A 15,009-nucleotide genomic window follows, 5' to 3' on the forward strand; every position below is an offset into this window, starting at 1 on the left:
CGCAACCGTCTGATCAACTTATGCATGAGATTCTTAAATACATATTCAACTCCAAAATGGAAGAAGGAACCTCTGTTCGTGAACATGTGCTTAACATGATGGTTCACTTTAATGTGGCGGAGTAGAATGGGTCTACCATCGATGAGCGCAGCCAGGTTAGCATAATCCTGCATTCTTTGCTGGAGAGCTTCCTGCACTTTGTTAGTAATGTGATTCTTAACAAAGTGAAATATAACCTTACAACTCTTCTCAATGAGTTGCAGACTTACCAATCTTTACTGAAATGTAAGTAAAGGAAGAAGGGTGAGGCAAATGTTGCTTAATCCTCCAGGACGTTCCATAGAGGTTCGACCTCAGGAACGAAGTATGCACCTTCTACTTCTAACTTTGGAAAGGGGAAGAAGAAGAATGGTGGAAAGGGAAAACGGAAGACGCCTGCTAACCCACTGCCTGTCACCCTAAAGAGGCGTCCACCGGTTGAAAAGGGAAAGTGTTTTCACTACAACCAAGATGAACACTGGAAGAGGAACTGTCCTCGCTATTTGAAAGAGAAGAAAGCAGCCAAGGCTAAGGCCAAGGCCGATAAAGGTAAATATGATTTACTTGTACTTGAAACTTATTTAGTGGAGAATGATGATTCAGTCTGGATAATTAATTCAGGCGCCACTAACCATGTTTGTTCTTATTTTCAGGGGATTAGATCTTGGCGACAGCTGAAAGCTGGTGAGATGACGATGCGAGTAGGCACCGAGTACGTCGTCTCAGTTGTGGCAGTGGGAGGGCTCCAGTTAACTTTACAGAATAGGTTTCTTGTTTTGAATGATGTATATATTGTTCCCGAACTAAAGAGGAACCTCATTTCTGTAAAGTGTTTATTGCAATGTAATTATACTATCTCTTTTAATGTGGATAAAACATTTATTCATAAAGATAGTGTTTTTATTTGTATTGCAAATCTGGAATCGAATTTATATGTGCTAAGACCATTAGCCATTAATTCCCTCCATAATACTGATTTATTTAGAACTGTCGTAATTCAATCAAAACGTCGACGTATTTCTCCAAAAGAAAATGCCCATCTTTGGCATCTACATTTAGGGCACATCAATCTCAATAGGATTGAGAAATTGGTAAAGAATATACTTCTAAGTCAGTTAGAAGAAAATTCTTTACTAGTGTCCAAGTCTTGCCTTGAAGGTAAGATGACTAAATGACCTTTTACTGAAAAAGGTTATAGAGCCAAGAAGCCTCTTGAGTTAGTATATTCTGACCTTTGTGGTCCTATGAATATGCGAGTCCGAGGTGGCTATGAGTATTTTATCAGTTTTACTGATGATTACTCTAGGTACGGGTATGTTTATCTTATGCAACGGACGTTTGAATCATTTGAAAAGTTCAAAGAGTTCAAGGCTGTAGTTGAAAACACATTGGATAGACGGATTAAAAGACTTCGATTGAATCGAGGTGGAGAGTTTTTGGACTCGACATTCTAGGATTATTTGATAGAACATGAAATCGCTTCCCAACTCTCAGCGTCGGGTACACCTCAGCAGAATGGTGTAGCAGAAAGGAAAAATAGGACGTTTGTTGACATGGTTCGCTCGATGATGAGTTACGCTTCCTTACTGGACTCGTTTTAGGGTTTCGCAATGGAGACTGCAGTATACATACTCAACAATGTTCCCTCCAAGAGTATTGCGAGAACACCTTTGGAGTTGTGGAACAGGCGTGAAGCTAGTTTATGTCACTTCTGCATTTGGGGTTGCCCTGTACATGTGCTTGAGGTTAATCCCAAGAAGTTGGAAACACGGTCGAGGTTATGCCTCTTTGTAGGCTACCCCAAAAGTACACGAGGGAGTTATTTTTATGATCAATGGAAAATAGGGTGTTTGTTTCAACGAACGCTACTTTCCTAGAGGAGGATCATATAAGGGAGCACAGTCCACGAAGTAAAGTCGTGTTGTGTGAGCTTTCCAATAAAACTACTGAAATTTCAAGAAAAGTTGTTGAAGAGCCTGCTACATCAACAAGAGTTATTGAAGTAAGTTTATCTAGTAGGTCGGTTCCACCTCAAGAGTTGAGGGAACCTTGACATAGTGGGAGGGTTGCAAACCCACCCGTACGCTATCTGGGTTTCACAAAAATCCTTGCTATGGTAGCAGATGGCGATGTTGATGATCCATTGTCTTATCAGAAGGCAATGGAGGATGTTGATCGGGATGAATGGGTCAAGGCCATGGATCTCGAGATGGAGTCCATGTACTTCAACTCAGTATAGGATCTTGTAGATCAACCTGATGGAGTAAGACTTATAGGTTGTAAATGGATCTACAAGCGCAAACGGGGTGTTGATGGGAAGGTATAGATCTTCAAGACTCGACTTGTGGCAAAAGGTTATACCCAGGTAGAGGGAGTCGACTATGAGGAGACATTCTCACCTGTTGCCATGTTAAAGTCAATCTACATCCTCCTGTCCATTGCAGCTTGTTATAATTATGAGATTTGGAAAATGGACTTTAAGATGACCTTTCTGAATGGCAATCTTGAGGATACCATTTACATGGTGCAACCCGAGAGATTCATAACCCAAGGTCAAGAGCAAAAAGTTTGCAAACTGAATCGGTTCATTTATGGGCTGAAATAGGCGTTTCGATCTTGGAACATACAGTTTGATACTGTGATCAAGTCGTATGGCTTTTACCAAAACATTGTGAACCTTGTGTCTACAAGAAGATCACCAACATTTCAGTAGTCTTTTTAGTGTTGTACGTAGACAATATACTACTCATTGGGAATGATGTCGGTTTACTGACTGCAGTTAAGAACTGGCGAACGACCAAATTCTAAATGAAAGATTTGGGAAAGGCTCAGTTTGTTTTAAGTATACAGATCTTTCGGGATCGCAAGAATAAAGTGCTAACACTGTCTCAGGCATCATACATTGACAAGATGTTGCTCAAGTACTCGATGCAGGACTCCAAGAGGGGCCTACTGTTGTTTAGGCATGGAGTCACTTTGTCTAAGGACATATGTCTTTAGACACCTCAAGAGGTTGAAGAGATGAGATAGGTTTCATATGCGTCTGCCGTTGGCAGTTTGATATATGCGATGTTATGTACTCGTCCAGACATCTGCTACACTATGGACATAATCAGTACATATCAGTCTAACCGAGGCCAGGGTAACATGACCTCGATCCTGAGTGAGTTGGGAACTCCTGCCATTGAGGGCGGTCCTTTGATTTGTATGGGTACGAGCGGCCAGGTTACTGGTTCAAACCTACCATTTTGAAGATTTGTCTGTTTTGGGAGCTGGAAACTCAGGTACACAAGATGAAATTCACTCCTTGCCCGAGACAGGGGTAAGTAAATAAATAGCTCCCTTATGGGTTGATTCCAGGGCTTGAACGATATGGTGCCACACACCTTCTCTTGGCTCGAGAGGTGTTCACACATAGTTGGACTATGTTTTATTGTTCAATTAGAGGGGAATTCCAATTTGGTACCTTAAGGAGTGAGCATAACTACAGGGCAAAACGTAAATTTGGCCCAACTGTATTAAAGCATCTGTGAAAATCATCGACTCATGATTGTTATTAATTTTTTTTTCCGATGGACACATAAATATATCTATGATAAGAAGAGTTAGTTGTGGCTTTTAGTGAATGCTGATAATTAACAAATGGTTTATCTTGTGGCTAAAAAGTTTAGTCAGCTATTCACGAACTGTTGGAGCTTCGAGCCACAGGTCCATTAGGTCCCTTGGGTAGCTTGGATAAAGTCGAGATCGTATTTGGGTTAATTTGAATGTTCAAATTGACAAGAGGAAGTTCGATTATATATGATATAATTGACTGATTATTATATATGATATAATTGGCTAAATGTGTGAGATACATTTTTTGGAGGAAATTAGATATAAAATATGATTTATATCAGTAGAGGAGAAATTACTATAGCAGATATTGATATCAAATATAAGGTAAGAATATAATATGGATTATATTCATTAATATTAAATTGGTTAATTATATGATAATTGGCCTAAAATTTCTCCTTGGACGTGTGTTAGTGGGAGCAGCCATATTCGGTTATGGTATCTGAAAAATAAAATGAAAATTGTTTCATTTGATTCGGTTCGGAAAAATTGGCATCGGTGTGAAAACATAAAAATCGCATAGTTTGAGAGCCTATATGATAATCACTTATGCCTAAACGATCGCAGCCAGTAGGGGTGAAAACGGTTTGGTTCGGTCATTTTGTGGTCAAACTGAATCGAATTGAATTTTTTTAAGATGTGGAACCGAAACCGAACCGAACCGAACCGATTTATTGGTTCAAAATGAACCGAACCGAACCGCGGGTTTCAAATTCGGTTTTGACATTTTAAAAAATCCATGTTATTCTTTTTTTAATTTATAAACGATTCGGTTTAGTTCGTTTTAAATTTGGTTTTGTTCTTTAACTTTAAAGCATTCTGTTTTAAATTCGATTTTACTCTTATTCTTTAATATATAATAAATATATATATATATTAGTTAAAAATGGTTCGGTTCGATTTCAAATTCGGTTTTCGAAAGTGAAACCGAACCAAACTAAATTAATTCGGTTTCAAAATTTTTTCAAACCGGATCGAACCCCATTTTTCGGTTTCACTGAGTTTTCAGTTCGATTTTTAGAAACGGTTTGGTTTTTGTGGTTTGAATGACCACCCCTACACGCCAGTGCCTAAACGATCGCACTCTAATTCCTAAACGATCGCTTAACTTTCCTAAACGATCGTATAGTATGCCATGTTTTGTAAACGATCGTCTACCACTTACTAAACGATTGCTTAGTAAAACCTACACGATCATGTAGCTTCTTCTAAACAATAAGCATTCAGCTATATGATAGCTCTTTTTCTCTCCCACTGGCTTATCGTCTACACAATTAGTTCTTTCTCTAACCTCTACCGAACTCACCAAAGACCACACTTTGTATTCTCACTCTGAGAATACCAAAGGCTCCATTTTGGTGGTGTCGTCCCCGCTGCTATTCACTTGTTTGTGATAGATCGTTCTGCCAGACGACTTGTTTACTGGGCGATAAAGATTGCGTAGAGGTATTCCGTTGCATCAGAGTTCATCACTTGAAAAGGGTCTTCAACTGGTATGAGAACTCTTTCCCTTATATTTTAGTGTTCAAAGCATGCCTTTAATTAGTGTGAATTTGCATAATTGTATGTTCGAATGTGTGTGTTGTACTTCGGTCATGATGAAAATGGAAAGATACGAACGCACTTAAGGACACTCTTCGTTAAGAGTTCCTTAAAAAACAAGGTAAATCTTATTTACTAGTTGTTGAAACATGTCTAGTGGAAAATTCTCACCTTACCTGGATATTGGATTTAGATGCCGCTAATCATGTTTGCACTTTTCTACAGGAAACTAGTTCTTGGAGAAGACTTTTGGAATATGAGATGATTTTCAAGGTGGGAACGGGTGAAGTCATTTCAACTGAAGCAGTGGGAAATGTAAAGTTGTTGTTTTGGAGATTCTTTTATCTTGCTTAAGAATGTGTTATGTGTACCTAAGATGAAAAGAAATTTGATCTCCATTTCTTGTCTATTAGAAAATATGTAGAGTATATCTTTTGAATGTAATGAAGTGTTTGTTTATTCAAGAGGTGTACATATTAGTTCTGCAAGACTTGATAGCAACTTATACATATTAAAACCAACCGAAGCAATAGCCATGTTAAATATAGAGATGTTTAAAACGGTTGAGACTCATAATAAGAAGCGAAAAATTTCTCCAAACACCTATCTTTGGCACCTCAGGCTTGGTCACATTAATCTCAACAGGATTGAAAGATTGGTAAAAAACGGTCATCTAAATTAGTTAAAAGATAGTTCCTTACCTCCGTGTGAATCATGTCTTGAGGGAAAAATGACTAAAAGATCTTTTTCTGAAAAAGGTCTTCGTGCGAAAGAGCCTCTCAAACTTATACATTCAGACTTATGTGGTCCGATGAATGTTAAAGCTCGAGGAGGTTATCAGTATTTCGTCAGTTTTATTGATGATTACTCTAGATATGACTACATTTACTTAATCAATCATAAGTCTGATACTTTTGAAAAGTTCAAAGAATTTAAGACTGAGACTGAAAATCTGTTAAGTAAAAGAATTAAAACACTTCGATCTGATCGCATTGTTGAGCATATGGATTTACAATTCCAGAACTATCTAATAGATCATGGAATTCAATCCCAACTCACAATACCTAGAACACCATAACAAAACGGTGTTGCAGAAAGGAGAAATCGAACCTTGTTGGACATGGTTCAATCTATGATGAGTTATGCTCAGTTACCTCAATCCTTTTGGGGGTATGCAGTACAGACTGCAATACATATTCTGAATGTTGTTCCATCTAAAAGTGTTTCAGAAACACCACATGAATTATGGAAAGGACGCAAAACCAGTTTACGTCTTTTCCGTATCTGGGGTTGTTCAGCACATATGTTGGTACAGAATCCTAAAAAATTGGAAACACGTTCAAAATTATGCCTATTTGTAGGATACCCCAAAGAAACAAAAGGAGGATTGTTTTATGATCCCCAAAAAGATAAAGTATTTGTATCGACAAACGCTACGTTCTTGGAAGAGGATCATATTAAAAATCATCTACCTTGCAGTAAACTAATATTGCAAGAACTGGACTAAGATACTACAGAAACATCAATAAGAGTTGTTGATCAAGCTGGTCCATCAACAACGGTTGTTGTCCCGTCACGTCATCTCAAATTGGGGTGCCTCGATGTAGTGGGAGGTTTATTCAACAACTTGAATGCTATATGGGTTTAACAGAAACTCAAAACATCATACAAGATGATGGTTTATAGGATCCATTAACCTTTAAGAAGGCAATGGAAAATGTTGACAGGGAACAACGGATAAAAGCCATGGACGATGAAATGGAGTCTATGTACTTCAACTATGTCTGGAAACTTATAGATCAACCACATGGGATTACACCTATAGGTTGTAAATGGATCTACAAAAGAAAACGAGACCAAACTGGTAAGATGTAGACTTATAAAGCTAGACTCGTGGTAAAAGGTTTTATCCAAAGAGAAGGAATTGATTATGAAGAAACTTTTTCTCCTATTGCCATGATAAAATCAATAAGAATACTTCTTTCTATTGTCACATATTATGACTATAAGATATGGCAAATGGACGTCAAGACAACTTTTCTGAATGGCTATCTTGATGAAAGTATTTTTATGTCTTAAACCAGAAGGGTTCATCGAAATAGGATAGGAACAGAAAGTCTGTAAGCTTAATCGATCCATTTATGGATTGAAACAAGCATTCAGATCTTGGAATATAAGATTTGACACTGCGATCAAATCTTATGGCTTTGAACAGAATGTTGACGAACCTTGTGTGTACAAGAAGATAGTCAACAAAGCTATAACATTCTTAGTTCTTTATGTTGATGATATCTTGCTCATTAGGAATGAGACAAGTTTTCTAGCTGACCTATAGAGATGGTTAGCAACACAGTTCCAAATGAAAGATTTGGGTGATGCTCAATATATTCTAGGAATTCAAATCTTTCGAAACCGAAAGAATAAAACATTAGCATTATCTCAGACATCTTATATTGACAAGATGTTGTCAAGGTATAATATGCAAAATTCTAAGAAAGGTATGTTACCTTTTAGACATGGAATTCATTTGTCGAAGGAACAATGTTCTTAAGACACCTCAAGAGGTTGAGGAAATGACAAGAATTCCATACACATCTGTAGAGAGTTTGATGTATGTCATGTTGTATACATGTCCTGATATATGCTTGCAGTTAGAATCGTCAGTAGGTTCCAATCCAATTTAGGACACAGTTTTTGGACTGCTGTAAAAAACATGCTCAAGTATCTAAGGAGAACAATGGATTATATGCTTATGTATGAACTAAGGATTTGATCCTTACATGATACATTGATTCTGATTTTCAGACTGACGTAGATTCCAGGAAATTTACTTCATGATCAATTTTCACTCTTAACGGATGAGTTATAGTTTGGAGAAGCATCAAGCAAAGTTGTATCAATACAAACAAAAACTATTATACCGACATAAACTATTAATACCTTGTTTCAAAAATACTTCAAAACTTCCCTTTTTTTTTTTAGTTAAAAAATATTCCCTGTTATGGATGAAAACCGTCTATTAATACGTCAACTTATCTCTCCATTTTTCTTTTTTTGCGTCAATCTATGTAACATTTCTCTACTTCCCTTGTTCAATACCTTCCTATTGAATTAAACTAATTATTTACTTAAATGTAATAAATTAATCTAACTAATTATGATTGATTAAAAATATAATGTAATAAATTAATCTAACTAATTATGATGGATTAAAAATATACCCAATGAGCTCTCATTTATAAAAACAAGAAAAATAAATTTTACACCTAAATTTATCAAGTTGTATAAATTTTTACTCTAAACTTTTTATTTCATCAAATTATACCCCAAACTAATCTTAACCTTAAATCTAAAAAATGCATTGCAATTTCTATTCTCTAACAAGTTCTATTTTGAAAATTCATTAAAAACGGTAGTATGACACGATTTCAATAAAAATTGAATAGATAGTATAAATGGTAACATTTAACTAAATCTATGGTCTAATTTAATGAAATGAAAAGTTTAGAATAAAATTTGATATAGATGACATGATTTTTTTTCCTTATAAACATATACTAAATGAAAGTAATTTTGTATTTATTGAAACTATTTATAAATTAGTAATAGATTAAATATATTTAGTTAATTGAAAAAATCTAGTATAAAAAGTTTAGTTTTCTTATAATTATTTATTATATTTAATATTATATATTTAAATTATACATCTATTATAATCTATTAATATTTTGATCAATTTGTTGAAAAGTTCAATAAACAATTAATCCATTCTAATTATACTAAATTATAAATTCATATTATAAATATTAAAAAAAAATCAATTTTTTTTTTTTTTTTTTTTTAATAATTAGCACTCCCAAGTGTAAAATTAAACACAACAATATATGATTGCAACAATTTTATTTTCAAATATCTATATTATGTCGGACATTTGTGTACTTTTTTGTATGTTCTTTATATACCTTTAAGAAGATTTTGAAATCTTCATTTTTTTTTGTGTGTGTATAAAGAATAAAAGCAAAAAGTATATAAATACCTTGTACAAAAAAGGGGGTGTATTATGTATAAATACACACGTGTTATTTGTATACATTAAACGTATTTATAAAATGGAGAAAAATATGCACGTTAATAAATACATTCAAGTTTAATTTTTATTTCATATCTTATATTCTGGAGTTTCTTCTACAAATTTACGAGTAAGGATGACTATATAGAAGGTATATATTTTTGATTAAGCAGATTTTCACATGAAGCTTAATATGGATAACATAAATAATTATATTTGTTTAATAGAGAATGAAAGAATATAAATCGGTTTATAACGTAGTATATTATTATTAAGACAAATATCAATTTATACCCTGAACTTTAGGTGTTTTGTATCAATTTAAACCCTAAACTTTGAGAATTGTATCAACTTAAACTTCAAACTAATATTTATATTACATTAATTTAAACTCTGAAAACTTTCATAATTGTATCAACTTAAACCCTCAATTATGTTTTATTTGGATATATGTATGAAAATTTAGGATTTAAATTAATATATTTATAAAAGCTCAGAGTTTAAATTTATACACTTGTGAAAGTTCCGAATTTAAATTGATACTCTTATAAAAATTCAAGATTTAAATTGATACAATTATTTGTTTGATGTTTAAATTGATACAAATCTCAAAATTCGGGGTTTAAATTGATACAATCTCGAAGTTTAAAATTTAAATTAATACAATTCTTAATTTATGATTTAAATTGAAACAATCCCTTTAAATTTAGAGATATAAATTGATATTCTTCGTAACTATTATATGATAATCATAAATTTGCTACGAACAGCCAAAGAAACTGTGGTCGAAATATTGTTGGTGGTTTTTTCTATACAAATTTGAAATGAGAGATCTGTGAATGGAGAAGACAGGCACTATTAGAAAAGGTTTCTTTTAGGTCAAATTTAAAAATTATTTATCTATTAATAATCCATGTAAAAACTGCCAATAATAAAATAAAACAATTAATACAATTTATCGAAACTAATGTGGAGGGATGCTTGTAATTTTCGAATTAATAGATGTAAAATTGTAGGCTGAAATATAAAATTGTATTGGGTTGTAAATTAAGTTTAGGGTTATGAATTTCTAATTGATAAAGGGAGAAGGAAAGATAGAAAGAGGGAAATGTGTGATCAACAATAGGTGGTTGGACATATAGTGGTCAATGGAGAGTAAATGGTAGAGAAATGGGACGGTGATCAGCGACAAATGTTTTGGAGTTCGTAAAAGAGAGATGTTGTGAGAAAGAAAGAAAGAGAGAGAAAGAGAAAACCGGCGACCGACAACCGACAATTGGTGATTGAACATAAGATGTAAGCAATGGAGAGGTAGAGTGGTGGCTGATGATAGATCGTGTGGAGTAGTGCTAGTTGTTTGAAGAGAGATGGGGGAGGGGAGAGAACCTATTGCTTTCGAAGAAGAAGAAGTTTTTTTTTTAAAAAAAAATTCTAAGTGTATCATTTCAATTCAAATGTATTAAAAGGTATAAAGTGTACATCAGTAGTGTATCAAAGGATATCAAGTGTATATCAAGTGTATTAAATGTATCAAGTGTGTATCGAGATTCAAATGTATCCGTACATTTTTTACATTTTCTATTTTAATCGTGGTTGCATTTTTTTTTTTTTTTTACAAAATTAAAAAGTTTGGATTACAAACCTAATATTAAAAGCTTATTTTACCCATTTTGTAACTTGCCATCTATTTATGTAAAGATTGAACTATCTGGACATTTATGAAATTTAGATTGAAAATTAGTCTATTTGACTTTTCATTCTTCTTTTGGGGGAAAGGATGATAACAATTTTAGGTCCTCACATTTATACGTGTTAGGAATTGGTAATTAAAATTGCTAAATGGTTTTTATTTGAAGCTATAACTAATTATAAACGACATTTTGTATAAACAAATAATTAAATTTGTAGTTTTCCGTTGTGGAATTTCAGCAAAGCGAAATAAGTGTGGGCAAAAGAAAATCTGAAGATTAAAATGAAATGCTAAAAAATCGAAGAAATCGCCGCTGCCGGGGATCGAACCCGGGTCACCCGCGTGACAGGCGGGAATACTCACCACTATACTACAACGACCTTGTTGCTTTAAAAAAGGTATATTATTTAGTATTTTATAAATTAATATTTCTTCCGACTATAAAATTTTTTGCAGAAATTCATGCGGCTCTAGAAAATATTTTAAACTTAACGATAAATTGTTGGTGAATATTATCAGAACTAAAATATTGAAGATTATAGAAAATATTCTTTTAACTTTATATTTCTTTAAAAACATTTCTTAATCTTCTTGAGTTTCATTACGAGTGCCAGATCTAGAAGGTTTGTTCAAAAGTTTAATTTAAAGTTTCATGAAAATATTAATTGAGTAAAAAAAAATAATTAAGTTACAAATTTAATTTACAAACTTTTAGCTTGTATCTTATAAATTATTGAAAATGTCTAACAAATTAAATTCAAAATAATTTCAAACTTAGAAATGATCTTAAACTCATCAACCACTCATTCCCGAACATTTGGTAATATTTATGTTTTTTATTTACCACTTGTTGTTGCCTTGTTTTCTCTCTTTTTAAGAAAACATGCATGTCTTTGATATTCTTTTGCCTTCTGCCTTTTTTTTTTTTTTTTTTTTTTTTAATTAACAATGAAAATTTTTTATATGAAAATAGTTTTGTAATTCGAAATTCAAATTTTTATGTTCTATTTATTTTGAAATATTTATCATGAATGCTAAAATTCATTAAAGTATGAAAACAATAGTTGACATTGAAAATTAAAGTCATCTACTCGATTTAGAATTATTGTAGCTTTTAAAATAATTATTGATAGTTGTACAACTAGAAAAATTAGTTGTGAATAGTAAGGGTAAGAATCAGTCGGGTGACATCTATTCTGGACTAAAACCATTGTGTCGCATGGTCGGTTTGTCATCGATTGGATTCCATCAGGTTTAGAGTGGATGGGGACGCCGACCGGCCAAACACTCGGGTTAACAGTAGTGACCAACTTCTGTTTTGGACTAAAACTGTCACGCCGCATGGTTGGTTTGTCATCGGTTGGATTTTATGGATTTTAGAGTGGATGGGGACGCCGATCGACCAAACACTCGGATTAGCAGTCGGTTTCGGATGACGTTTAACCGGGATATTTGTCTGTTAAGCTTAATTAAAAATGAATATTTTTGAACTACTGACGCAGTGAATATTTTAGGGTGTTTAACTTAGAGTGAAAGAGGAGGAAAAATACAAAAATGTCGAAGAATGGGAAAAGGAAGATGATGAAAATGGGGGACGAAATCGAAGAAAGAGAGAGGAGAGGAAGGAAAGGAAACATCATACAAATTGTAATTTGTAAGTTGAAAAGAAAAAAAAAATTAATAGGAAAAGATTACAATAGGTAATGATCACTTAAGAATATAATAAAAATATTATATTATAATAATAGTATTTCTATTTTTATTATATTAAATTAATAATTATTAGGCCAATCTCGATTGACTGGCGCATAAGGACGGTCGGAGTACAACACGGTGTAGGTGGTGGTCGGCTGCGGTCGAGCTCGGTCTGGTCGGGTTGGATTTATTTTCCAAAGAAAACCGGTTCCGACTAAATTTAAGGGAAATTCGACTGAATTTCTTTAGTTAGGCCAATTTTGGTTGTTTGTCTCAATTTTTCGACTAGCTTTGTTCACTCCGGATGAATAGAAGTAAAATAGTGTTTGATAAATTTTAATTTTAAATTAAAAAAATTAGTTACGGTGTTTGGTAAATTAACATTAAATTAGTCTAATTTAGTTATATGAGCCAAAATAATTTATTATTATCATATTGATAAAATTTAAATTTTATTATAATATTTATATTTAAAATTTTATATGATTTGAATTTCAATTAATTTTGTTTAATTTAAAATTATCCGATCAAAGTTTGAGAAAACCAATTGTTATAAAAAATTTAATGGCTAGAAAGTAATAGATTAAGAAAGCTAAATTTGAAAGTTGGTATTTATAACTTTTATGATTTAGTTAAAATTTAAAAGTGATTTTATCGGTTAATAAATAAGTAATTTTACCCCATATTATAGGTGGTTAAGATTCCTGTTTATTTACTTTTCATGATTGTAACAGCAATCCCAAATGGAAAGTATTACAACCTATTTGCAATGTCAATAGTCAATTGTCTACCTATTAGAAGCACACTTTAGAAATTTCAATGTAATTTTTTTGGAATAACGAAATTTATTTTTAAAATAACTAACTAAAGCAGATTATTTTAAAATATAGTTAAGCTATATTTATAATCTTTAAATTTGGAAGAACTCTCTTTTTAGTCCTAGACTTTCAAAAGTTATTAGCCTCTTTAGTTTTGAATATGTTTTTATTGATGGAGAAATTGACACAAAAAAAGGAGAGACAGTCACTCAAAAGAAAGAAACTTTTATTAAGAAGGTACAAAAATGAATACTTTTGAAAGAATATCTTTCACTCTTTTAATACACACACTTTTCTTCACTCGGATGAAAGAAACTTTTGTTTAGAATGTTAACTTTGTTTGACTTACATATGGAGCCACACCTCCAGACATCAGACCCATGGATCTGAAGTAAAATGATCTTTCTAGGTTTTATTCTTGGAATTTATGGATATTCTAGATATTTCTATGAATTATCCTTATCTAAAGGAATTCCTAAAGTTCCTTGAACCTAAAGAAAGCCTATGATATTTCTAGATCTTTTCTTTGAGATATTTTTACATACTTCAACATAATTCGAGAAGTCTAATTTGCATATTTAAATCATATTGTTGATGAATCAAAAAGTTTCTAGATTAGTACCATTGTTTTCTACTTTAACACTCCCCTTCAACACTAACTATTCTAGCTTTTTCTATCATCTCGAGTTGGTGACGGATCTCTACATGCTTGGATGCTCTTAACCTTCTGACACCAAGTTCCAACCTCGATTTTTTCTTAATGCATCTTTGTCTTCTTCTATGTTTTTTTTCCATTGGATATTCTATGATGCTTATTCGAATGTCATTAGCTCTTCAAATGCTAGTAATGTTGCATTTGGCATTTTTGTCTAGTTGATTTTTGTAATTGTGACTCTTGATCCACTTTGCGGAGAATTTTGTTTCCTTAATTACTCTTCTTTGTTATCGTCGTTTTCTTCTTTCCCTTCTATAGAGTCTGTTGCATTTGACTTATCTTTTCTTTTGATCCTTCTTTAGAAGACTTCTTGTCCTTAGGTGCATCCTTTCCTTTGAGTGCTTGCCATGGTGATGCTTCACCAAATCTAAATATTTCTTGATGTATAACATTGTTTATTGACAAAATTAATGCACTTTGTCCTTAGGTGCCTTTGCATATTTACGTAGGCTCCCTCTATTAACATGACATAGATGAAGTCTATTCCTTATCCTTCCATCAATAGCCTGCCACTAACTTTAAAATCTTGGTACACATTGACACCATCAGGTCCAAACACAAGAAAGTTGCCTACTAATGTTAATTGAAATACTGACACTAAATTCTTCTTCATTCTATACACACAACATATATTCTCCAGCTCCACTTGATTGGAATTGGAATGAAACATTATCATAGTTTTGCCAACATGAGCTATTGACAACTTTGAGTTGCAATTACGACAATTCGACTTCTTTTGTACTTTAATTAGGGTCATTGGATCTTAGAAAAGAAAATCAATGATGGAGGTTTTAAACTAAACTAGTCGTTAGACACTATATAT

General features: G+C 32.9%; 1 non-coding gene across 1 annotated transcript; it reads right to left on the minus strand.

Annotated features, from left to right (window-relative positions):
* Positions 1–11,266: 11,266 nt before the first annotated feature.
* On the minus strand, positions 11,267–11,338 carry TRNAD-GUC. The gene has a single exon. It is a non-coding gene; the product is annotated as a tRNA-Asp (tRNA).
* Between the last annotated feature and the right edge of the window lie 3,671 nt (positions 11,339–15,009).

The sequence above is a fragment of the Benincasa hispida genome, chromosome 5, assembly GCF_009727055.1.
Source record: "Benincasa hispida cultivar B227 chromosome 5, ASM972705v1, whole genome shotgun sequence".
NCBI classification, from domain to species: Eukaryota; Viridiplantae; Streptophyta; class Magnoliopsida; order Cucurbitales; family Cucurbitaceae; genus Benincasa; species Benincasa hispida.